This window comes from Pristiophorus japonicus, chromosome 8, assembly GCF_044704955.1.
Source record: "Pristiophorus japonicus isolate sPriJap1 chromosome 8, sPriJap1.hap1, whole genome shotgun sequence".
NCBI classification, from domain to species: Eukaryota; Metazoa; Chordata; class Chondrichthyes; family Pristiophoridae; genus Pristiophorus; species Pristiophorus japonicus.
Genome location: NC_091984.1, coordinates 135,453,744 through 135,480,961, shown reverse-complemented (window position 1 = coordinate 135,480,961; position 27,218 = coordinate 135,453,744). Strand labels below are relative to the sequence as shown.

General features: G+C 48.0%; 1 protein-coding gene across 11 annotated transcripts in view; it reads right to left on the bottom strand.

The window, feature by feature from the left end:
* Positions 1–27,218, bottom strand: part of fam20b (FAM20B glycosaminoglycan xylosylkinase) — a 388,233-nt gene that overhangs the window by 271,284 nt on the left and 89,731 nt on the right. Inside the window, exon 1 of one of the 11 annotated variants that reach the window (XM_070887423.1) lies at positions 21,952–21,969. The exons of the other annotated variants lie outside the window; for them this stretch is intronic. The gene's annotated coding sequence lies outside the window, so the exon portion shown is untranslated. Of the gene's footprint in view, positions 1–21,951; positions 21,970–27,218 lie in introns of those variants that run through there. 11 annotated transcript variants of the gene reach the window in all.

The following is a 27,218-nucleotide window of genomic DNA, read 5'->3' as shown; positions in this document are numbered from 1 at the left end:
TGATTTATGGTAACTGAATAATCCAAATTCTGTTCGGTCAAATCAACAAAGTATGACTGGGAAAGTGTTACGGAAAGTAAATGTAACACAAGAAGTGCCTAAGAGAAACAAGGGCTTTTCACTCCAGTTCCCTCCGGAATTTGGTTGGGCTTTACAACAACACAACAGGTGTATGATAAATGTAGTCATGAGTATTTTTGCAGCCTACTGGCTTGAGATTTAAATCTCGTCACAGAATTAGCCTTCAAAAGACACTTGGGTGTTTTTACACTAGGCACATTGGTAGAGAACAACTTGCAACTATATAGCACCTGTAATGTAGAAAAACGTCTCAAGGTGCTTCACAAGAGCATAATAAAACAAAAATTGACACCAAGACAAAGAAGGAGCTCCATGGGACAGAGACTTGAACATTTATGGTGAACAACTGGTTTTGCCATTTCTGCCAGATCTGGCTGGACCACAAAGCACTATTAGGTCCTGCTCTATCCAAAAGGCCTAACTAATTCATAATCAGCCACTGCCAACCATCTCCTATTTCCTTCTTCCTTGCCCCCTCCACCTTCATCTCCTTCTCCAACAACGTGAGAGAAGCTAATGGACTTCTTTGTCACTAAGATTTAAGCCATCCATTCAACTGCATCCCTCCTTTCCACCAGCCCAACAAGCCAAACTTCCCAAGTTTCCCCTTGCCTTAAACTCACATTTTTCTCCAGTTTCTTTCCTATCGCCACTCATCTTGTCTACTCTCTCAATCCTATTCCAACTGCTAACCTCCCGCAGCACCCCCCGCCCCATAACTTCCCTTCCTGATCCCTATGCTAGCTCTGTACGCTTACATAAGAATATAATAATTAGGAACAGGGGTAGGCCATCTAGCCCCTCGAGCCTGCTCCGCCATTCAACAAGATCATGGCTGATCTGGCCGTGGACTCAGCTCCACTAACCCGCCCGCTCCCCGTAACCCTTAATTCCCTTATTGGTTAAAAATCTATATCTGTGACTTGAATACATTCAATGAGCTAGCCTCAACTGCTTCCTTGGGCAGAGAATTCCACAGATTCACAACCCTCTGGGAGAAGAAATTCCTTCTCAACTCAGTTTTAAATTGGCTCCCCCGTATTTTGAGGCTGTGCCCCCTAGTTCTAGTCTCCCCGACCAGTGGAAACAACCTCTCTGCCTCGATCTTGTCTATCCCCTTCATTATTTTAAATGTTTCTATAAGATCACCCCTCATCATTCTCAACTCCAACGAGTAAAGACCCAGTCTACTCAATCTATCATCATAAGGTAACCCCCTCATCTCCGGAATCAGCCTAGTGAATCGTCTCTGTACCCCCTCCAAAGCTAGTATATCCTTCCTTCAGTAAGGTGACCAAAACTGCATGCAGTACTCCAGGTGCGGCCTCACCAATACCCTGTACAGTTGCAGCAGGACCTCCCTGCTTTTGTACTCCATCCCTCTCGCAATGAAGGCCAACATTCCATTCGCCTTCCTGATTACCTGCTGCACCTGCAAACTAACTTTTTGGGATTCATGCACAAGGACCCCCAGGTCCCTCTGCACCGCAGCATGTTGTAATTTCTTCCCATTCAAATAATATTCCCTTTTACTGTTTTTTTTCCCCCCCAAGGTGGATGACCTCACACTTTCCGACATTGTATTCCATCTGCCAAACCTTAGCCCATTCGCTTAACCTATCTAAATCCTACATTACAACAGTGACTACACTCCAAAAGCACTTCATTGGCTGTAAAGCACTTTGAGACGTTCGGTGGTCATAAATGGCGCTATATTCTTTTGCTTTCTAGCTGATATTGCTAACGGTTCCCTCTACTCTGGTACTGCCCCCCTTCCCCTTTCAAATCAGCTGTCATCAAGCACCCTTTACCCCTCGGTCCTTGCAAACTACCACCCCATCTCCAACATCTTTTTCCTCTCTCGTCCTTGAACGTGTTGTCACCTCCCAAATCTGTGCCCATCTTTTCCGCAACTCCATGTTTCAACTTCGCCAATCAGGTTTCTGCTTCTGCCACAGCTCTGAAACGGCCCTAATCAAAGTCACAAATGACATCCCACGTGACTGTGCATCATCCCTCCTCATCCAGCTCAACCTGTACAGTTTTTGACACCGTTGACCATATCATCTTCCTCCAATCCTTCACCTCCGTCGTCCAGCTGAGTGGGACTGCTCTTGTCTGGTTCCATTCTTATCTATCCAGTCATAGCCAGAGAATGTCCTACAATGAGGTTCTCTTCCCACCGTTACCTCTGGAATCCCCCAAGGCCCCCTCCTCTTTCTTATCTTCATGCTGCCCCCCAGCGACATAGTCAGATTCCATATGTATGCGGACAATGCCCAGCTCTAACTAACCAGCACCTCTCTTGACCCCCTCCATTGCCTCTGAATTGCCACACTGCTTGTCTGAAATCCAGTATTGAATGAACAGAAGTTTCCTCCAAATAAATATTGGGAAGATTGAAGGAATTGTCTTTGGCCCCCGCCACAAACTTCATTCCCTAGCCACTAATTCCATCTTGCTACCAGGTCACTGCCCGAGGCTAAACCAGACTGTTCGCAATATTGGCATCTTATCTGCCCATGAGCTGAGCTTCTGATCCCACATGCTCTCCATCACCAAAACCATCTATTTTACCTCCGTAATATTGCCCATCTCCACCCATCTGCTCCTGAAACTCTCATCCATTCTTTTGTTACCTCCAGACACGACTACAGGTACAGCGTCCAAAATCTGGAGTTCCGAAAACCAGACACCCGTGCAGATTACAAGAGTTAATGTCCGGAATCCGTTCCAAAAACCGGACATTCCCCACACAACAGTGATATAAACGGCACACAAATTCCAAACACCAATAGCACAGCACTGCACAGTGAAACAAACACTCACAAAAAACACACATTCACCAGCACTCCCAAATAACACGCACTGCAAAAATCATCATAGGCAGTCCCTCGGAATCGAGGAAGACTTGCTTCCACTCCTGAAGTGAGTTCTTTGGTGGCTGAACAGTCCAATACGAGAACCACAGACTCTGTCACAGGTGGGACAGATAGTAGTTGAGGGAAGGGGTGGGTGGGAATGGTTTGCCGCACGCTCTTTCTGCTGCCTTCGCTTGAGTTCTACATGCTCTCGTCATTGAGTCTCAAGGTGCTCAATGCCCTCTCGGATACACTTCCTCCACTTAGGGCGATCTTGGGCCAGGGACTCCCAGGTGTCAGTGGGGATGTCGCACTTTATCAAGGAGGCTTTGAGGGTATCCTTGCAGCGTTTCCGCTGCCCATCTATGGCTCGTTTGCCGTGAAGGAGCTCAGAATAGAGCACTTGCGTTGGGATCTCGTGTCTGGCCTATGTGGCCTGCCCAGCGGAGCTGATCGAGTGTGGTCAGTGCTTCAATGCTGGGGATGTTAGCCTGGACGAGGACGCTGATGCTGGTGCGCCTGTCCTCCCAGGGGATTTGTCAGATCTTGGATACATCATTGGTGATATTTCTCCAGCAACTTGAGGTGTCTGTTGTACATGGTCCATATCTCTGAGCCATACAGGAGGGCAGGTATTACTACAGCCCTGTAGACCATGAGCTTGGTGGCAGTTTTGAGGGCCTGGTCTTCAAACACTCTTTTTCTCAGGTGGCCTGAGGAAGAGTGCAAAAGACAATAGGCACTCTGAATCCACGGGCACCCACAAATCCAAAGCGCCAACCACTGGATTGCTGTTGGACTCATAGAAACATAGAAAGTAGGTGTAGGAGTAGGCCATTCGGACCTTCGAGCCTGCACCAGCATTCAATATGATCATGGCTGATCATGCAACTTCAGTACCTCATTCCTGCTTTCTCTCCATACCCCTTGATCCCTTTAGCCGTAAGGGCCACATCCAACTCCCTTTTGAATATATCTAACGAACTGGCCTCAACAACTTTCTGTGGTAGAGAATGCCACAGGTTCACAATGCTCTGAGTGAAGAAGTTTCTCCTCATCAGTCCTAAATGGCTTACCCCTTATCCTTAGACGGTGACTCCCTGGTCATGGACTTCCCCAACATCGGGAACATTCTTCCTGCATCGAAGCTGTCCAATCCCATCAGAATTTTATATGTTTCTATGAGATCACTTCTCATTCCTCTAAATTCCAGTGAATATAAGCCTAGTCGATCCAGTCTTTCTTCATATGTCAGTACTGCCACCCCAGGAATCAGTCTGGTGAGCCTTCGCTGCACTCCTTTGAGCGCAAGAATGTCCTTCCTCAGATTAGGAGATCAAAACTGCACACAGTACTCAAGGTGTGGTCTCACCAAGGCCCTGTACAACTGCAGTAAGACCTCCCTGCTCTTATACTCAAATCCCCTCACTATGAAGGCCAGCATGCCATTTGTCTTCTTTACCGCCTGCTGTACCTGCATGCCTACCTTCAATGACTGATGTACCATGACACCCAGGTCTCGTTGCACCTCCCCTTTTACTAATCTGTCACCATTCAGATAATAATTTGCCTTCCTGTTTTTGCCATCAAAGTGGATAACCTCACACTTATCCACATTATACTGCATCTGCCATGTATTTGCCCATTCACCTAACCTGTCCAAGTCACCCTGCAGCCTCTTCGCAGCTCACACTGCCACCCAGCTTAGTGTCATCTGCAAACTTGGAGATATTACATTCAATTCCTTCATCTAAATCATTAATGTATATTGTAAATAGCTGGGGTCGCAGCACTGAACCCTGCAGTACCCCACTAGTCACTGCCTGCCATTCTGAAAAGGACCAGTTTATTCCCACTCTTTGCTTCCTGTCTGCCAACCAGTTATCTATCCATATCAATACATTATCCCCAATACCATGTGCTTGAATTTTGCACACTAATCTCGTGTGTGACCTTGTCAAAAGCCTTTTGAAAGTCCAAATACACCACATCCACTGGTTCTCCCTTATCCACTCTACTAGTTACATCCTCAAAAAATTCTCGAAGATTTGTCAAGCATGATTTCCCTTTCATAAATCCATGCTGACTTGGATCGATCCTGTCACTGCTTTCCAAATGAGCTATTACATCTTTAATAATTGATTCCAACATTTTCCCCAAGTCAGGCTAACCAGTCTATAATTCCGTTTTCTCTCCGTTCTTTTTTAAAAAGTGGGGTTACATTAGCTACCCTCCAATCCATAGGAACTGAACCAGATTCTTTCGAATGTTGGAAAATGATCACCAATGCATCCACTATTTCTCGGGCCACTTCCTTAAGTACTCTGGGATGCAGACTATCAGGCCCTGGGGATTTATCGGCCTTCAGTCTCTTCAATTTCCCCTAACACCATTTCCTGACTAATAAGGATTTCCCTCAGTTCCCCCTTCTCGCTAGACCCTCGGTCCCCTAGTATTTTCGGGAGGTTATTCATGTCTTCCTTAGGTGAAGACAGAACGAAAGTATTTTTCAATTGGTCTGCCATTTCCTTGTTCACCATTATGAATTCCCCCGACACTGACTGCAAGGGACCTACACTAGTCTTTACTAATCTTTTTCTCTTCACATATCTATAAGAAGCTTTTGCAGTCAGTTTTTATGTTCCCTGCAAGCTTACTCTAATACTCCATTTTCCCCCTCCTAATTAAACCCTTAGTCCTCCTCTGCTGAATTCTAAAGTTCTCCCAGTCCTCAGGTTTGCTGCTTTTTCTGGCCAATTTATATGCCTCTTCTTTGGATTTACCACTTTCCCTAATTTCCCTTGTTAGCCATAGTTGAGCCACCTTCCCTTTATTCTTACGCCACACAGGGATGTACAATTGTTGTAGTTCATCCCTGTGATATTTAAATGTCTGCCATTGCCTATCCACCATCAACCCTTTAAGTATCATTCCCCAGTCTATCCTAACCAATCACGTCTCATACCGTCAAAGTTTCCTTTCCTTAAGTTCAGGGCTCTAGTCTCTGAATTAACTGTCACTCTCCATCTTAATGAAGAATTCTACCATATTAATGGTCACTCTTCCCAAGGAGCCCCACACGACCAGATTGCTAATTAATCCTCTCTCATTACCCAGTCGAGGATGGCCTGCTCTCTAGTTGGTTCCTCGACATATTGGTCTAGAAAACCATCCCTTATACACTCCAGGAAATCCTCCTCCATAGTATTACTACCAGTTTGGTTTGCCCAATCAATATGCAGATTAAAATCACCCATGATAACTGCTGTACCCTTATTGCACACGTCCCTAATTTCCTGTTTGATGCCATCCCCAACCTCCCGACAACTGTTTGGTGGTCTGTACACAACTCCCACTAATGTTTTCTGCCCCTTGGTGTTTTGCAGCTCTACCCATATAGATTCCACATCATCCACGCTAATGTCCTTCCTTACTGTTGAGTTAATCTCCTCTTTAACCAGTATCGCTACCCCACGTCTTTTTCCTGTCTGTCCTTCCTGAATATTGAATACCCCTGGATGTTGAGTTCCCAGCCTTGGTTACCTTGGAGCCTTGTCTCCATAATCCCAATTACATCATATCCATTAACAGCTATATCTGAGCAGTCAATTCATCCACCTGATTACGAACGCTCCTCACATTGAGACTCAGAGCCTTCAGGCTTGCTTTTTTAAAAACACTCTTTGTCCTTTTAGAATTATGTTGTAATGTAGCCCTTTTTGATTTTTGCCCTTGATTTCTCTGCACTCCACTCTTTCCTACCTTTTGCTTCTGCCCCCTTTTTACTTCCCTCTGTCTCCCTGCATAGATTCCCATTCCCTGCCTTTTTAGTTTAAACCCTCCCCAACAGCACTAGCAAACACTCCGCCTAGGACATCGGTTCCAGTCCTGTCCAGGTGCAAACCATCTGGTTTGTACTGGTCCCACCTCCCCCAGAACTGGTTCCAATGTCGTAGGAATTTGAATCCCTTCCCCTTGCACCATTCCTCAAGCCACATATTTAACTGAGCTATCCTGCAATTCCTACTCTGACTAGCACGTGGCACTGGTAGCAATCCTGAGATTACTACTTTTGAGGTCCTCCATGTCCCTATCGGCGAAGGGATCTGAATCACCCCACAGTCGCTGATCCTGTCGACATCCGGGCCTCAATCCACCCGCCCCCCCCGCCCCCCCCCCCCCAACCCAACCCCCCATATCCCAGTCCGAAACCCCCTCCTCCTCTCTTTCTCTTTTCCCCCCCCCCACCACCAACCCTGCCAGCATCTGGGTCTCATTCCCGTCCCCAGGGCCCGAATCACCCACTGCATCTATCCCTGTTGGCTTCAGGGCCCAAATCATCTCTTCAGTCGCTGTCAGTCTCCAAAATCCGGAAATACCCGAAACTCGGCCCAGGGGTTTCCGGATTCGGGACATCGGATTTCTGTTCCAAAATCTGGAAAAACCCGAAAACCGGAATGGCCTCTGGTACACTCATAATAAAAGATGAAACTGAGTACTGTGTGCAAGTGTGACCTTAGCTCCTTTAATAAGACTCCAGAGTGCAGGTACCTCGTGGGTGGCCTGCTTATATACTATGCTCCCAAGGGATGCTGGGATCCCTTGGGACTCCCAACAGGTGGGCCCTCTGGTGGTCAGGTGTCATGCAGGTTACAAAGAGTTAAATACATAAAAGCCTCGATCCAGAGTTTTCTGGATTTTGGAGGTTGTACCTGTACAGTATTAAAATGCTCCCCTGACCTACTATCTTCCACCCTCCATAAACTTGAGCTCATCCAAAACTCAGCCCTATAATCTCCTTCCGTGGCTCGGCATCAAATTCTGTCGGATAACTGTCCTGTTTAGTGCTTTGAGATGTTTTACTATGTTAAAAGAGCTATATAAATGCAATTTGCTACTGCTGAGGTATTAGGAATAGTGATTTAGTGTACATTTTATACGAGGGCCAAGAAGGGGAGAGAAGAAGACGGTAAGGCTTAGGAAGGGAATTTCGGAGTTTAGAACCAAGACGGCTGAAGGCACATCTGCCAATGGTGGGGCTGACGGTCGAGATGATGCATAAGAAATAACATAGAAATAGGAGCAGCAGTAAGCCATTCGGCCCTTCGAGCCTGCTGATCTACCTCAACTCCACCTTCCCACATTATCCCCAGATCCCTTGGTTCCCTCAGTATCCAAAAATTTCTATCGATCTCTGTCTTGAATATACTCAACTACTGAACATCCACAGTCCTCTGGATACAATATCCCAAAGATTCACAATCCTTTGAGTAAAGAAATTTGTTCTCATCTCAGTCTTAAATGGTCGACCCCTAATTCTGAGACTGTGACCCCTAGTTCTAGACTCACCAGCCAAGGGAAACATCCTCCGAGCATCTATCCTGTCAAGCCCCTTAAGAATTTTATGTTGCAATAAGAACATATAAGTGGCTAGATTTGGAGGAACGCAGAGTTCTTGGTGAGTTCTAGGCAGTTACAGATCTAGGGAGGGGTGAAGCCAGTGAAGGATTTGAACAATTTTAAATTCTAGTTATCAATCGACCAGGAGTCAATGTAGGTCAGTGAGTGCAGAGATGATGGACGAGAGAGACTTGGTGCGGGTTAGGATTCGAGCAGTTTTGGATGATGTCAAGTTTATGGCGGGTGGAAGATAGGAGGCTGGTCAGGAGAGCCTTGGAATAGTCGAGGCAGGAGGTAACAAAAGCATGGACTAAGGCTTCAGCAGCAGATGGGCTGAGGCGGGTTAGTGACAGGAGATAGAAGCAGGCAGTCTTTGTGATGGGCATGAAAGGAACACACTTAAGTCACAACAATTTTAGCCATTGTTTTCAATGTTGTGCACTCTTAACTCATGTGTTAAATTGTTCCCATCACTACGTCCAATGATAGAACTAACAGTACTTTACAGCTTAAAATACCAGAGTTTCAATGTTGCAACCCAAATTTCAACAGACATGTTACTTCTGGATGCTTTTCACAGTTCAAACGAATAAGAAAATTTCACACATCAACTTCACTGAAATTTTCCTTAAAAAAATGCTTGCAGTTGGCTATGAGAGATTTTTACATGTCAGACATCACATTCTAGTGAAATCCTACCAGCAATACTTCAGCTAGTCAAAACAGCAATGAATGACACAAACCATGAAATATACATCTATCCCACGTTGTTTTCCTACCCTGTGGTCCTTGAAGTTTTAACTTTTAATACAATTTTCTGCAATTCAAACTTCTGATTGATTTCTAAGTGCTGGAAGGATATAAATAATGGTATCCCCTGGGGTCAGTATCAGGACCTATAAAATGATCTGGACCGGAGTATGTGGAACACTATTTCAAAGTTTGCAAAAATAGGGAGCATTGTGAAAAGGAGTTAAGTGGCTTAAGGAGGATATAGACAGGTTAGTAGATTGTGCAGATAAATGTCTGCTGAAACTCAAAGTGGAGAAATATGAGAAATATGAGGCAGTACATTTTGAGGGGAAGACTAAGGAGAGGACACAAACTAAATAGTAAAACTTAAAAAGGAATTGAGGAGCAGAGTTTAGGGATAAAAACAGAAAATGCTGGAAACGTTCAGCAGCTCTGGTAACAACTGTGAAGCGAGAAGCAGAGGTCAACTTACTTTCATCAGAATCATCATGGACACTGATGAAGTCATCAACCTGAAGCGTTAACTGTTTCTCTCTCCACAGATGCTGCCTGATCTGAGTTTTTCCAACATTTACTGTTTTTATTTCAGATTTTCAGCATCTGCAGTATTTTGCTTGCTTTAGAGATTTAGGGGTGGAGATACACAAATCTTGATATAGCTGGAAAAAAAAAGCAAAGAGAATCCTACGTTTCATAAATAGGAGTAAAAGTCCAAAAGCAATAGGTAATGCTAAACCTATACAAATCATTGGTTAGGCTACAGTTAAAATACTATATCCAGTTTTGAGTGCCTTAATTTGAGAATGTGCAAGCCATGGAGAGGGTGCAGAAGAGATTTACCAGGATGCTATCAGGGATGAGAGTCTTCAGTTATAAGAGACTAAAGAAACTGGGGATCTTTTGATTCGAGCAAAGAAGGTTAAGAGTTCTAATAGATATATTGACAATGTAAATCAGAGCAAATTATTTCCAGTAAATCAGAAACTCACGAGAAGGCATAAATTTAAGATCACCACCAAAAGAAGGTTTAAGATATTGAGAATTTTTAAAATATAAATGCAGAGGGTTGTTAGGACATGGAATACCCATGAAATAATAGTGGAAGCAAAATTCACTTTTAAAAGGAGGGCAAACAATAAAAGTTTAAATGAGAAGGGCTGTGAATGGGACAAAATGGACAGCTCTTCATCCAAAGTGATAGAGAATTCAAACAGGCTGCATTTAGACAGACTGTGAAAATTCACAGACCCCCCCAAGTCAAGGCTGCTACGTGCTGCTCAGCATGTTGCATTAACTCATCAATCAACTTGACATTTTTGGACCTTGGGTAGCGAGCCAATAAAACTTTAAAAGACTTTCAATTGAGCCAATAAGGTCAAAGAAGGAGTGTTCTTTTCTGTAAATTGATCCAGGTATAAAGTACAGCCATTTTGACTGTGTGTCTCAGTAAGAACAAAGACCTGGCTTGAAGCCAAGCAGTTTGTTACTCTCTGCCGAGATTAAAAACTTAAAACTACAATCGGAGTTCGTATTTCATTGGAAATTAAGAGATCTAACAATTTTGGCGCTGCGAACAGGATCGCTGAGGAAAGAAACTGAATTTTGGACATCGGACCTATATCTTGAGGTAAGGACTCCTCTTTTTAAAAAAAAGTCCTCGGTCAAAAGTCTAAATCCGCCTCTCCTTCTACGCGATTCCGAAAGCCTCCGGTTTGCGAACCCTCCGGTTGGTAGTCGGTTTGAGGTCCCATAGACGTCTAAACTTCGGCGGTGTGTTAGTTAATTAATCACCAACCTATTGATCGGCTAGCAGGCCTACGACTCGAGACCCCAGTAAAGAACTCAGTAAAGAAATGGCAGCAGGAGAAAAGGGCAAAGAATTGCCTACAACTGTTAAAGGTGGACAGGCACCACCTCAAGTTTCGCTAGATTTAATTCTCGAACAGTTGAAAGAATACATAGAGCAACAATTCAACTTATCTAAAACCTGTATTAAGATCGAACAAAAGTACGGAACCTCCAAAGGACAATGGTCCTTGGACGAGATTAAAAGGGTCTGGGGAAAAACGACCCGTATGAAAAATAAAGAGCGAACTAGATGGTCCCTAGCGGTTATGGGCCAGATCCGAAACTGGAATGAAATTATAATGCGTTCCCAACATGATCGAGAACTGACCAGTACAAAGGATCAATTGCAAGCAGTTTGTGCACAGCTGCGACAGAAAAAGCTTGAACTTGAAAAGCTGGAAGCGGAAGTTAAAGATCTTAAAGGTGAAATTAAAGAATGGAAAAAATCATTAGGTCAAGAGACAGTAATAGGAAAAGGAAAATGTATTGATCAATTCCCAGGGTACCCATGTTTGGATAAATTAAAAGCGCAAACCCGAAGACACGACCGAGGAATAGATACTGTTTCTGAATCCTCCGACAACACAGTGTCGGAGGATGATGAAGAATTAGGGGTGCGCTTTGCCCGGTTTAAAAAAAGACGAGTTGCAGTCAAATCAGAAGAGACTGCGGATGAGGGCGGAACCAAAAAAACAAAGAGAAGGGTGTATGCAGAATACTTAGTTCATGCTCCAGCAGACCCAGAGAAAATTGATAAATGGTCCAAGGAATTGCCCAATCCAAAGAAAGGGGGAGTAAAAATGTGGGACCAATTGGACCGCTTAAGAAATATATATCAACTTCATCCCTGGGACGGAGTGCAAATTTTGACCATATTGGTGCCAAAAACACAGGGAAGAAAATTGCACAACAAGGTAGATGAAGCTTTGGGGCAGAATGAGCAAGATTTAGATGCAGGATGGGAGGCGATTAAACACTGGCTGCAAGCCTTCAGTCCAACTAAGACAGACTGGGGAAAAATTGCAGCTTGCCAACAGAAAGGAACAGAGGAGGTCCTGGAGTATGACGAGCGGTTTAGATGCACGTGGCTAGAACATTAGGGTATGAATAATACGGATGAGGAAATGGATGAACAAGTGTTTGAACCCCTGAAAGCAGCTTTCGTGGCAGGTCTAAAGGCAGAACTGTCCAAAATGCTTAAGGTAGTGTTACCGGACTGGGAAGGTAGAGGAACTACCTTTGCAGCATTGGTGGATCGATGTAACCAATTAGATCGGGATATGGGAGCTAAAGTCCGAGCTGTACAGGCTATGGGATGGAAATCCCAGGATTCCGATAAACAGTCATGAGGAAAATTACCCGGAAAATGTCATTATTGTGGGAAAGAAGGTCACTGGGCTAAGACGTGCAGGGCAAAACAGAAAGGTCGTGGCTGGGGAAGAGGACGCAGCCAGGGATACAATTCAGCCAACAAGCCAGGCTTGTCACAAGATAACGACCTCATAGAAGCATTTAAGCGACTGACAATACAACAACAGAAGGAGTTACTTGGGATAGCAAAAAACGATTAGAGCCCACCCTGGCCCCACTCCTCACACTAATACAACAAAGGTGAGATAGAAATATAGAAACATAAAAAATAGGTGCAGGAGCAGGCCATTCAGCCCTTCCAGCCTGCACCGCCATTCAATGAGTTCATGGCTGAACATGAAACTTGAGTACCCGCTTCCTGCTTTCTCACCATACCCCTTGATCCCCCGAGTAGTAAGGACTTCATCTAACTCCTTTTTGAATATATTTAGTGAATTGGCCCCAATCACTTTCTCTGGCAGAGAAGTCCACAGGTTCACCACTCTCTGGGTGAAGAAGCCTCTCCTCATCTCGGTCCTAAATGGCTTACCCCTTATTCTTAGACTGTGACCCCTGGTTCTGGACTTCCCCAACATTGGGAACATTCTTCCTGCATCTAACCTGTCTAAACCCGTCAGGATTTTAAACGTTTCTACGAGGTCCCCTCTCATTCTTCTGAACTCCAGTGAATACAAGCCCAGTTGATCCAGTCTTTCTTGATAGGTCAGTCCCACCATCCCGGGAATCAGTCTGGTGAATCTTCGCTGCACTCCCTCAATAGCAAGAATGTCCTTCCTCAAGTTAGGAGACCAAAATTGTACACAATACTCCAGGTGTGGCCTCACCAAGGCCCTGTACAACTGTAGCAACACCTCCCTGCCCCTGTACTCAAATCCCCTCGCTATGAAGGCCAACATGCCATTTGCTTTCTTAACCGCCTGCTGTACCTGCATGCCAACCTTCAATGACTGATGTACCATGACACCCAGGTCTCGTTGCACCTTCCCTTTTACTAATCTGTCACCATTCAGATAATAGTCTGTCTCTCTGTTTTTACCACCAAAGTGGATAACCTCACATTTATCCACATTATACTTAATCTGCCATGCATTTGCCCACTCACCTAACCTATCCAAGTCACTCTGCAGCCTCATAGCATCCTCCTCGCAGCTCACACTGCCACTCAACTTAGTGTCATCCGCAAATTTGGAGATACTACATTTAATCCCCTCGTCTAAATCATTAATGTACAATGTAAACAGCTGGGGCCCCAGCACAGAACCTTGCGGTACCCCACTAGTCACTGCCTGCCATTCTGAAAAGTACCCATTTACTCCTACTCTTTACTTCCTGTCTGACAACCAGTTCTCAATCCACGTCAGCACACTACCCCCAATCCCATGTGCTTTAACTTTGCACATTAATCTCTTGTGTGGGACCTTGTCGAAAGCCTTCTGAAAGTCCAAATATACCACATCAACTGGTTCTCCTTTGTCCACTTTACTGGAAACATCCTCAAAAAATTCCAGAAGATTTGTCGAACATAATTTCCCCTTCACAAATCCATGCTGACTTGGACCTATCATGTCACCATTTTCCAAATGCGCTGCTATGACATCCTTAATAACTGATTCCATCATTTTACCCACTACTGAGGTCAGGCTGACCGGTCTATAATTCCCTGTTTTCTCTCTCCCTCCTTTTTTAAAAAGTGGGGTTACATTGGCTACCCTCCACTCCATAGGAACTGATCCAGAGTCAATGGAATGTTGGAAAATGACTGTCAATGCATCCGCTATTTCCAAGGCCACCTCCTTAAGTACTCTGGGATGCAGTCCATCAGGCCCTGGGGATTTATCGGCCCTCAATCCCATCAATTTCCCCAACACAATTTCCCGACTAATAAAGATTTCCCTCAGTTCCTCCTCCCTACTAGACCCTCTGACCCCTTTTATATCCAGAAGGTTGTTTGTGTCCTCCTTAGTGAATACTGAACCAAAGTACTTGTTCAATTGGTCTGCCATTTCTTTGTTCCCCGTTATGACTTCCCCTGATTCTGACTGCAGGGGACCTATGTTTGTCTTTACTAACCTTTTCCTCTTTACATACCTATAGAAACTTTTGCAATCCGCCTTAATGTTCCCTGCAAGCTTCTTCTCGTACTCTATTTTCCCTTCCCTAATCAAACCCTTTGTCCTCCTCTGCTGAGTTCTAAATTTCTCCCAGTCCCCAGGTTCGCTGCTATTTCTGGCCAATTTGTATGCCACTTCCTTGGCTTTAATACTATCCCTGATTTCCCTTGATAGCCACAGTTGAGCCACCTTCCCTTTTTTATTTTTACGCCAGACAGGAATGTACAATTGTTGTAATTCATCCATGAGGTCTCTAAATGTCTGCCATTGCCCATTCACAGTCAACCCCTTAAGTATCATTCGCCAATCTATCCTAGCCAATTCACGCCTCATACCTTCAAAGTTACCCTTCTTTAAGTTCTGGACCATGGTCTCTGAATTAACTGTATCATTCTCCATCCTAATGCAGAATTCCACCATATTATGGTCACTCTTCCTCAAGGGGCCTCGCACAATGAGATTGCTAATTAGTCCTCTCTCATTACACAACACCCAGTCTAAGATGGCCTCCCCCCTAGTTGGTTCCTCGACATATTGGTCTAGAAAACCATCCCTTATGCACTCCAGGAAATCCTCCTCCACCGTATTGCTTCCAGTTTGGCTAGCCCAATCTATGTGCATATTAAAGTCACCCATTATAACTGCTGCACCTTTATTGCATGCACCCCTAATTTCCTGTTTGATGCCCTCCCCAACATCACTACTACTGTTTGGAGGTCTGTACACAACTCCCACTAACGTTTTTTGCCCTTTGGTGTTCTGCAGCTCTACCCATATAGATTCCACATCATCCAAGCTAATGTCTTTCCTAACTATTGCATTAATCTCCTCTTTAACCAGCAATGCTACCCCATCTCCTTTTCCTTTTATTCTATCCTTCCTGAATGTTGAATACCCCTGGATGTTGAGTTCCCAGCCCTGATCATCCTGGAGCCACGTCTCCGTAATCCCAATCACATCATATTTGTTAACATCTATTTGCACAGTTAATTCATCCACCTTATTGTCGATACTCCTTGCATTAAGACACAAAGCCTTCAGGCTTGTTTTTTTTTTAAACACCCTTTGTCCTTTTAGAATTCTGCCGCACAGTGGCCCTTCCTGTTCCCCGCCCCGGGCCTCTCCGCCCCCGCCCACATCTCCCCTCCGTCTCCTGCCTCTGCCTCCCTTTTGTCTCCCTCTGTCTACCTGCATTGGTTCCCATCCCCCTGCCATATTAGTTTAACTCCTCCCCAACAGCACTAGCAAACACTCCCCCTAGGACATTGGTTCCGGTCCTGCCCAGGTGCAGACCATCCGGTTTGTACTGGTCCCACCTCCCCAAGAACCGGTTCCAATGCCCCAGGAATTTGAATCCCTCCCTGCTGCCCACTGCTCAAGCCACGTATTCATCTGCGCTATCCTGCGATTCCTACTCTGGCTAGCACGTGGCACTGGTAGCAATCCCGAGATTACTACTTTTGAGGTCCTACTTTTTAAATTTAGCTCCTAGCTCCTTAAATTAGTTTCGTAGGACTTCATCCCTTTTTTTACCTATGTCGTTGGTACCAATGTGCACCACGACAACTGGCTGTTCTCCCTCCCATTTCAGAATGTCCTGCACCCGCTCCGAGACATCCTTGACCCTTGCACCAGGAAGGCAACATACCATCCTGGAGTCTCGGTTGCGGCCATATAGATGGGCTATATATAACTGTGAGGGTGGGCGATAAGGATGTGGACTGTCTTTTAGACACAGGGGCGGAATTAACATGCTTACCCCTACAATATGGAGACTTTTTGCCATTGGATGGTAGGACACGTACAGCCTATGGAGTTGGGGGCCATAAAATGGAAATTAAAAGGACAACACCGGTCTGGGTCCACATGAACTAACCACGCCGGTCTGGATAGGCCCAGTAGATCAACCCCTTTTGGGAATGGACGTTCTAATCCAAATAGATTCATCGTTGCATTTCGAGGATGGTCGGGTGACATGGTCAATTAGAACTTTGAAGAAAGAAGAATTTGAAGGAACACCCGATATGGGCTAAAGATAAGAACGATTGTGGCCTACTCCAGATGGAGCCTGCGTCATTTACAGGGACCAAGCCTCCATGCACTAAACAGTATCCCATCAGTCCAACTGCCATCGCGGGAATCTTACCGGTTATTCAGCAATTGGAGAAACAAGGGGTGCTTATTAAAATGCATAGCTCCTCCAATAGCCCAGTGTAGCCGGTACAGAAATCTAATGAGACTTGGCGTTTGACTGTCGATTATAGGAAAGCTAACCAGTGTATTGATCAAAAAGCTCCTTTGGTCGCAGATCCCTCCACCATTTTTAATGCCCTCAAACCGGAACATAAATATTTTTCGGTTATAGATATGGCCAATGGATTTTGGTCGGTGCCTCTGGCACCGGAGGTTCGACAGTGGTTTGCTTTCACGGTCCAAGGACAACAGTATACTTGGACACGGTTACCGCAGGGTTTCCACAACAGCCCTACGGTATTCCACATGGCTTTACAAAGCCATTTGCGAGAATTACCTCCCCTGTCATCCACAGTCATCCAATATGTAGACGATATCCTGCTAGCTTCAAACACGGAAGAACAGCATGAACAAGATTTACGAGCTTTGCTGGATCACCTTCGGCTGAAAGGACAAAAAGCCAGCATCGACAAAGCACAAATATCCCAAGAAGAGGTTGTATACCTGGGACAAAAGATTTCACAAGGAAAGAGAGAACTTACCCAGGATAGAACTGCAGCCATTCGGGCTGCTAAAAAACCCACCACTATTCAGGAACTAAGGTCTTTTTTGGGATTGTGTAACTTTAACAGAAATTGGATTGACTCCTTCACACTGCTTGCTCAGCTACTGAATTATATTTTAAAGGTGAAACGTGCCTCTAAAGAAGCCATCACCCTCACTAAAGAATAGCAAGAGGCCTTCCTGAGTTTGAAAAAGGTTTTGTGTTCAGCACCGGCTCTGGGAATCCCCGACAGTGGTAAGCCATTTACCCTGTTTGTTCATGAGAAAGAAGGATATATGACAGCTATACTGACACAAGAACATGGGGATCGGCAAAGACCTATTCGGCAAAACTGGATGCGGTAGCCCTCGGATGGGGAAGTTGCCTAAGGGCCATGGAAGCTACATGTCGAGCAGTAATGATCATTGCGGGTCTAGTCCTCGACCAAAAGCGGATTGTCCAGTGTCCCCACACCGTACACGCTTTGCTGTCTATGAATAGAATGTCTCAGGTGACAGCAGCAAGATGGACCCGCTGGACAGCAGTTTTGGAAGCTCCTAATCTCCATATCGTCCGGGCCAGCCCGGTTAATCCCACAACTATGCTCCCGATGTCAGAATCGAGGGAGCAAGAGGGGGGAGAATGTGAAGAGCATGACTGCGTGGAGATTTTAAAAGAATAGAAGCAGCCTTAACAGCAGAGGAGCCTCTGCACAACCCAGACCTCATCCTGTTTACAAATGGTTCCTCCTTTGTTGACAATGGTACCAGAAAAGCAGGATGGGCAGTTACAACCTTATGAGGTAGTGGCAAAAGGATGTTTACCCTCAGGAACGTCAGCATAACAGGCCGAGTTACGGGCCCTGTCAGAAGCAGGTCGAATAGCAGAAGGACAGACAGCTAATGTCTACACAGATTCGCGTTATGCTTTTGGAGTCGCTCACGACTTTGGTATGTTATGGCGGAAAAGAGGATTCCTCACTGCTGCTGGTACACCTATCCGAAATGGAAAAGAAGTCCAAGACTTACTAGAGGCCATACAATTACCTCAGGAAGTGATCATCCTGAAGTGTAAGGCCCATACCAAGGAAAATACCACAGAAGCACAGGGAAATGCCCTAGCCGCTAAAGATGCCGCCTCACAGGGCGTTCCCCCAGAAGAACCAACACAGATGTGCAGATTGAAAGCACTCAGGACTCTGACCCGAGACCTTCAAACAATGCAAGGCGAGTGCTCCCGAGGGGAAAAATGGACATGGATTGAGGCAGGAATCAAGCTATGCGATGATGATGTCTGGAGACAAAGAGTTACCGACAAGCCAGTCGTGCCACAAGCGCTTATGCCTTTTTTAGCCCAACAGATCCACTCTTGGGGACACTTGGCCTCACAACAGATGACGGCACGGTTCCAGAAAAGCTGGTGGGGTCGGGGATTTAAAAAATATGCCCAGCTGGTAACAGACCGCTGTGTGGTCTGACAGAAAAATAATTCTGGACCCATCACGGATTACCAACTGAGGCCCCCTGCCCCTGTCAGACAATTCCAGCATCTGCAGGTTGATTATATAGCTCTTCCTTCATGCCAAGGATACACTAACATTCTTGTCATGGTCGACAGATTCTCTAGATGGGTAGAAGCTGTCCCAACTAAAAGAGCCACAGCCAATCACACTGCAACGGTGTTGTGTAAGGATTACATTCCCCGATGGGGAGTCCAGAGTAGCATTGACTCAGATCAGGGAACACACTTCACAGGTGCTGTCTGCCAAGAAGTCTGTAGGTTACTGAACATTACGTGGGATTTACACTGTCCTTATTATCCACAATCATCAGGACAAGTAGAGCGAATGAATCGAACTCTGAAACAACAGCTTGCCAAATATCACCAAGAAGGAACACCATGGCCCCAGGCACTACCAATAGTGCTATGTAGCATTAGGGCAACCCCGAACAGAACGACAGGTCTAAGCCCATTTGAAATTATAACAGGAAGACCCATGTCGCTGCCAGGAACCATCGATTTACGGAAAGCTGATGTTCACTTAATGAGTGACACTCTGTTATCATACTGTCAGAACTTAACCAATGCTATTAGTTCTGTTTCCCGACAGGTATCGGCAGCTTGGGGTAATCCACCCGAAGGAGGACACGACATCATCCCGGGAGTCTGGGTCTATGTGAAAAAGTTGCACAAAGAACCTTTGGGTGCCAAGTGGGAGGGACCTTATCAAGTGTTATTGACCACCCAGGCAGCTGTTAAAGTCCAAGGAAAGAAAGCCTGGATCCACGTTTCACACGTTAAACGAGCACCCGTTACTGAAGCTGAAATCTAATAAGGACAATTACATTTTGCGAAAATGTATAAATTTACTGTAGTATTGATTGCCGGTATTCTAGGCATAGGCCTACTTCTTACTAGCCGATCCTCTGCACCAAAGGGATAGTAGGGTAGCAAGGGAATTACATGTAAATACCTTTTACTTTTATATTGTTTGTTTATGTTGATTAAATGTTGTTGCGACCAGGCGGCTGTCGCTGCTGTCCCGCAAGGTCAACACCTTGCAGGTCCCAGCAGACCGTCTGTACGTGGCACAGGGGTATGTTATGCTTTAGGAAAGGTTGTTTACTGGTTGAATTAAGATATTGATTTGGATTAAATTGGAATAAGGTTAATTAACCTACTAAAACCAGACTTCCATTGTGGCCACGATGGAACTCGGGTTGGTGTAAATTTGTGTGGAAGCAACTAGTCCGGACATGTGGCGAAACACATCAACAAATTTTAGAAGGAAACTCTATTAACATGTATGAAATTATTTTGTAGAATGTTTAACCAGTGATACCTGAAGTTTTATGATTCAGTTTGTGAAAGAATCAAAGGGGGGATTGATAGAGAATTCAAACAGGCTGCATTTAGACAGACTGCGAAAATTCACAGACCCCCAAGTCAAGGCTGCTACGTGCTGCTCAGCATGTTGCATTAACTCATCAATCAACTTGACATTTTCGGACCTTGGGTAGCGAGCCAATAAAACGTTAAAAGACTTTCAATTGAGCCAATAAGGTCAAAGAAGGCGAGTTCTTTTCTGTAAATTGATCCAGGTATAAAGTACAGCCATTTTGACCATGTGTCTCAGTAAGGACAAAGACCTGGCTTGAAGCCAAGCAGTTTGTTACGCTCTGCCGAGATTAAAAAGTTAAAACTACAATCGGAGTTCGTATTTCAATGGAAATTAAGAGATCTAACAAAAGTGAAGAGCTGGTAGTGTCACAATGGGCTGAATGGTCATCTTCTGTGCTGTAAAATTCTACGATTCTGTAATAGTTTCCATTTAAATAGTTTAGAAACTGAATCATTGCAGAACCTTATTAGCATGCAAATTTGATTTGTGCGGTCCAGTGTTGAATTATAACTGATTTACAATTCAAACAATTGGGAATATATTGTCTTAAAACGTACAGAAGCCACTCAGGCAGGGATCAGGAACAGAAGCAAGATGCAGTTTTCTACATGCCAGTGAATAGAGGAACAACCAAGCATCAGCAGCAGATGCAGAGACCTAGGTGTGCATACCAAGCAGTATCAATGAGAACATAAGAACTAGGAGCAGGAGTAGGCCATACTGCCCCTCAAGCCTGCTCCGCCATTTAATACAATCATGGCTGATCCAATCATGGACTCAGATCAACTTCCCTGCCCGCTCTCCTTAATCCCTTATCGTTTAAGAAACTGTCTAAAATTTATTCAATGTCCCAGCTTCCACAGCTCTCTGAGGCAGCGAATTCCACAGATCCACAATTCTCAGAAGAAATTTCTCATTTCATTTTTAAATGGGCGGCCCCTTATTCTAAGGTTATGCCCTCTAGTTCTAGTCTTCCCTATCAGTGGAAACATCCTCTCTGCATCCACCTTGTCAAGCCCCCTCACAATCTTATACGTTTCGATAAGATCACTTCTCATTCTTCTGAACTCCAATGAGTAGAGGCCCAATCTACTCAACCTTTCCTCATAAGTCAACCCCCTATCTCTGTACTCAACCTTGTGAACCTTCTCTGAACTGCCTCCAAACCAAGTATATCTTTTCATAAATATGGAAACCAAAACTGCACGCAGTATTCCAGGTGTGGCCTCACCAATACTCTGTACAACTGTCGCAAGACTTCCCTGCTTTTATACTCCATCCCTTTTACAATAAAGGCCAAGATTCCATTGGCCTTCCTGATCATTTGCTGTACCTGCATACTAACCTTTTGTGTTTCATGCACAAGTACCCCCAGGTCCTGCTGTACTACAGCACTTTGTAATCTTTCTCCATTTAAATAATAACTTGCTCTTTGATTTTTCCTGCCAAAGTACATGACCTCACACTTTCCAACATTATATTCCATCTGCCAAATTTTTGCCCACTCACTTAGCCTGTCTATGTCCTTTTGCAGATTTTGTGTGTTCTCCTCATACATTGCTTTCCCTCCCATCTTTGTATCGTCGGCAAACTTGGTTACGTTACACTCAGTCCCTTCCTCCAAGTCATTAATATAGATTGTAAATAGTTGGGGTTCCAGGACTGATCCCTGCGGCACCCCACTGGTTACTGATTGCCAACCCGAGAATGAACCATTTATCCCTACTCTCTGTTTTCTGTTCGTCAGCCAATCCTCTATCCATGTTAATATATTACCCCCAACCCCGTGAAATTTTATCTTGTGCTACAACCTTTTATCTTGTACAGTAACCCAATAAGCTGGGATAACCCAATGTTAATACAGAACAAGCTGCTGGTCACATTTACCTGCTCACATTGTGAAATGGCCAGATTTTGGGTGCAAAGATTCTTCCTGCCAGAAAAAGTTAATGGATTGTCAACCTATCTAGAAAGGTAACTGGAGAATGCCAGATAGATAATGGAATCATAGGAGCAATGGCAAACAGGAGCAAGACAAAGGATTGGGACTCAAAAGAATCAATCTCCAGAAACAGAAAGGAAACAGCACTGAAAACAAATGCACCATTTAATGAAGTGCCACAAACAAGAACACTCAATTTTTCCAGGTAAATGTAAAGGGCCTCTGCCATGTGCATTGAGCTATTTAAGTTAGCCTGCCTCGACAGGTCACCAATGCATTTTTACCAATGCTGGTCTGTGCACATCTTCCTCCCATCAATGGGAAAGGCTCTGACTCAAAATGCAAAAGGTTGCAAATCGGACTTGAAATTTATGGTGCAAGTTGAAAATGTGCATGTTCCAATTGTTTTAAAGTCACATTTGTAATTTCTGAACTGTATACCCTGCACGTGTAAATCTGGCACGTGTGCCGTTGTTCCTTTGTCAAATCTACTCTTGTGACTTGGCAGCAAGGGAACCAAATTATACATCAAAGATACAAATGGGTTAGTACCTGGAGCGAAGTGAAAATTTTCCATTTAGGATTTGAGTGCCCTTGATTATGATTTTATCAAACAGAAAATGCCATAGGTCTGAACATCTGAAGAGGCAAGTGATGGTCAACATTTTGGGTGCAGGCCAGCAGTTTGTGCTTTTATTTCAGAATACCTGTTTTTATTTCCTCCCTCAAATTTGATTATTGACCCCCACCCCTGGTTGGTTTGTTGAGAAAGAGGTGACTTAGCAGTAAAGGGATCCATAAACCTTGGTACACATTATAAAGAAATACAAGGAAGGAATTAGTGCCCATTTCCAAAATACAGAACTATAGTAGAACAAGAGGAAAGAATGAAGACCAAACCCTTGGTTCACATACTCGGGGATTTGGCAGGGGGTGGGGGGGGGGGAAACGGGACTTCCCTGAGTGCCCAAAACACACACTGCCTTGAATATACTCAACGACTCAGCTCCCACAGACCTTTGATGTAGAGAATTCTAAGGATTCACAGCCCTCTGAAGAAATTCCTCCTCAACTCAGTTTTAAATGGCCAACCCCTTAATGTGAGACTATGCCCCCTAGTTCTGTACTCTCCAACATCTACCTTTACAAGCCTTTTCGGAATGTTATACGTTTAAATGAGATCACCACTCATTCTTCTAAACTCCAGAGAATATAGGCCCATTATATTCAATCTCTCTTCAATGGGCCACCCCCTCATCCCAGGAATCAATCTGGTGAACTTTTGTTGCACTTGCTCTAAGGCAAGTATATCCTTCCTTGAGCAAAGAGACCAAAACTGTACAATACTCCCAAGTGTGGTCTCGCCAAAGCCCTATATAATTGCAGCAAGACTTCCATACACGAATACTGCAACCACTTGCAATAAAGGCTTACCTAATTGTTTGTTGTGCCTGCATGTTAACTTTCTGTGACTTGTGTACAAGGACCCCCAAATCCCTCTGAACAACATTTACCATTATCACCTTTGAAAAAATATTCTGCTTTTCCATTCTTAATACCAAAATGGAAAATTGCACATTTCCCAGCATTATACTCCATCTGTCACCTTCTTGCCCAAACACTTAATATGGTTTAAATCCCTTTGCAGACTCTCCGCCCGCCTTACAACTTACAACAACACAACAAAGCACGCAGTGGGGACAGAGGCGAGTTCAAAGTCGGAGAACGTGGGAAACAATATAGCAAAGTTTAAATTCCACTAAAATGTAGATGGCAACAGCAGATGTCCATCAATACAGCAGCAGATAAAAGAGAAGACACCCAGGGAGGCAAAATGTAAACCTATGCGGATAAATAAAACGCTCACTCATTTTTTTTTTTAAAGAGCCGCACAAAGCAGGTATGGGGAGGGGAGGGGAGAGGGGAGGTATGGGGAGGGGAGGGGAGAGGGGAGGGGAGAGGGAGAGGGGAGGTATGGGGAGGGGAGAGGGAGAGGCGAGGTATGGGGAGGGGGAGAGGGAGAGGGGAGGTATGGGGATGGGGAGGGAGAGGGGAGGTATGGGGAGGGGGAGGGAGAGGGGAGGTATGGGGCGCGGGGGGAGGGAAGGGGGGCAGCGGGGGGAGGGAAGGGGGGCAGCGGGGGGAGGGAAGGGGGCAGCGGGGGGAGGGAAGGGGGCAGCGGGGGGAGGGGGGGGGAAGGGGGAAGCGGGGTGAGGGGGGGAAGGGGAAGCAGGGAAGGGGAAGCAGGGTGAGGGGGGGAAGGGGAAGCAGGGGGAGGGGGGAAGCAGGGGGAGGGGGGGAAGGGGAAGCAGGGGGAGGGGGGGAAGGGGGAAGCAGGGGAGGGGGGAAGGGAAGCAGGGGGGGGGGGGAAGGGGAAGCAGGGGGAGGGGGGGGAAGGGGAAGCAGGGGGAGGGGGGGGAAGGGGAAGCAGGGGGAGGGGGGAAGGGGAAGCAGGGGAGGGGGGGGGAAGGGGAAGCAGGGGAGGGGGGGGAAGGGAAGCAGGGGGAGGGGGGGGGAAGGGGAAGCAGGGGGGAGGGGGGGAAGGGGAAGCAGGGGGAGGGGGGGAAGGGGAAGCAGGGGGAGGGGGGGGAAGGGAAGCAGGGGGAGGGGGGGAAGGGGAAGCAGGGGGAGGGGGGGGAAGGGGAAGCAGGGGGAGGGGGGGAAGGGGAAGCAGGGGAGGGGGGGGAAGGGGAAGCAGGGGGAGGGGGGGAAGGGGAAGCAGGGGGAGGGGGGGGGGAAGGGGAAGCAGGGGGAGGGGGGGGGAAGGGGAAGCAGGGGGAGGGGGGGAAGGGGAAGCAGGGGGAGGGGGGAAGGGGAAGCAGGGGGAGGGGGGGAAGGGGAAGCAGGGGGGAGGGGGGGGGAAGGGGAAGCAGGGGGAGGGGGGGAAGGGGAAGCAGGGGGAGGGGGGGGAGAAGCAGGGGGAGGGGGGGAAGGGGAAGCAGGGGGAGGGGGGGGGGAAGGGGAAGCAGGGGGAGGGGAAGCAGGGGGAGGGGAAGCAGGGGGAGGCAGGGGAGGAGGGGGAGAAGGGGAGGGGGGAGAAGGGGAGGGGGGGGGAGAAGGGGAGGGGGGGGAGAAGGGGAGGGGGGGAGAAGGGGAGGGGGGGGAGAAGGGGAGGGGGGGGAGAAGGGGAGGGGGGGGAGAGAGGGGGAGGGGGGGGGAGAAGGGGAGGGGGGGGGGAGAAGGGGAGGGGGGGAGGAGGGGAGGGGGGGAGAAGGGGAGGGGGGGGAGAAGGAGGGGGGGGGAGAAGGGGAGGGGGGGGAGAAGGGGAGGGGGGGAGAAGGGGAGGGGGGGAGAAGGGGAGGGGGGGAGAAGGGGAGGGGGGAAGGAGGGGAGAAGGGGAGGGGGGGAGAAGGGGAGGGGGGGGAGAAGGGGAGGGGGGAGAAGGGAGGGGGGTGAAGGGGAGGGGGGGAGAAGGGGAGGGGGGGAGAAGGGGAGGGGGGGAGAAGGGAGGGGGGGAGAAGGGGAGGGGGGGGAAGGGGAGGGGGGGGAGAAGGGGAGGGGGGGAAGGAGGGGAATGGGGGGGGGGAAGGAGGGGAATGTGGGGGGGGGAAGGAGGGGAGGGAGGGGGGGGGGCAAGGAGGGGAATGGGGGGCAAGGAGGGGGAATGGGGGGCAAGGGAGGGGAATGGGGGGCAAGGAGGGGATGGGGGGGCAAGGAGGGGAATGGGGGGCAAGGAGGGGAATGGGGGGCAAGGAGGGGAATGGGGGGGCAAGGAGGGGAATGGGGGGGACAAGGAGGGGAATGGGGGGGCAAGGAGGGGAATGGGGGGCAAGGAGGGGAATGGGGGGGCAAGGAGGGGAATGGGGGGGCAAGGAGGGGAATGGGGGGGCAAGGAGGGGAATGGGGGGGGCAAGGAGGGGAATGGGGGGGCAAGGAGGGGAATGGGGGGGGCAAGGAGGGGAATGGGGGGGCAAGGAGGGGAATGGGGGGGGCAAGGAGGGGAATGGGGGGGCAAGGAGGGGAATGGGGGGGCAAGGAGGGGAATGGGGGGGCAAGGAGGGGAATGGGGGGGCAAGGAGGGGAATGGGGGGGCAAGGAGGGGAATGGGGGGGCAAGGAGGGGAATGGGGGGGCAAGGAGGGGAATGGGGGGCAAGGAGGGGAATGGGGGGCAAGGAGGGGAATGGGGGGGCAAGGAGGGGAATGGGGGGGCAAGGAGGGGAATGGGGGGGCAAGGAGGGGAATGGGGGGGCAAGGAGGGGAATGGGGGGGCAAGGAGGGGAATGGGGGGGCAAGGAGGGAATGGGGGGGCAAGGAGGGGAATGGGGGGGGCAAGGAGGGGAATGGGGGGGCAAGGAGGGGAATGGGGGGGCAAGGAGGGGAATGGGGGGCAAGGAGGGAATGGGGGGCAAGGAGGGGAATGGGGGGGCAAGGAGGGGAATGGGGGGGCAAGGAGGGGAATGGGGGGCAAGGAGGGAATGGGGGGCAAGGAGGGGAATGGGGGGGCAAGGAGGGGAATGGGGGGCAAGGAGGGGAATGGGGGGGCAAGGAGGGGAATGGGGGGGCAAGGAGGGGAATGGGGGGGCAAGGAGGGGAATGGGGGGCAAGGAGGGGAATGGGGGGCAAGGAGGGGAATGGGGGGGCAAGGAGGGGAATGGGGGGGCAAGGAGGGGAATGGGGGGGCAAGGAGGGGAATGGGGGGGCAAGGAGGGGAATGGGGGGGCAAGGAGGGGAATGGGGGGCAAGGAGGGGAATGGGGGGGCAAGGAGGGGAATGGGGGGCAAGGAGGGGAATGGGGGGGCAAGGAGGGGAATGGGGGGCAAGGAGGGGAATGGGGGGGCAAGGAGGGGAATGGGGGGGCAAGGAGGGGAATGGGGGGGCAAGGAGGGGAATGGGGGGGCAAGGAGGGGAATGGGGGGGCAAGGAGGGGAATGGGGGGGCAAGGAGGGGAATGGGGGGGCAAGGAGGGGAATGGGGGGGCAAGGAGGGGGAATGGGGGGGCAAGGAGGGGAATGGGGGGCAAGGAGGGGAATGGGGGGGCAAGGAGGGGAATGGGGGGGCAAGGAGGGGAATGGGGGGGCAAGGAGGGGAATGGGGGGGCAAGGAGGGGAATGGGGGGGCAAGGAGGGGAATGGGGGGGCAAGGAGGGGAATGGGGGGGCAAGGAGGGGAATGGGGGGGGCAAGGAGGGGAATGGGGGGGCAAGGAGGGGAATGGGGCCCCGGCAAGGAGGGGAATGGGGGGCCAAGGAGGGGAATGGGGGGGCAAGGAGGGG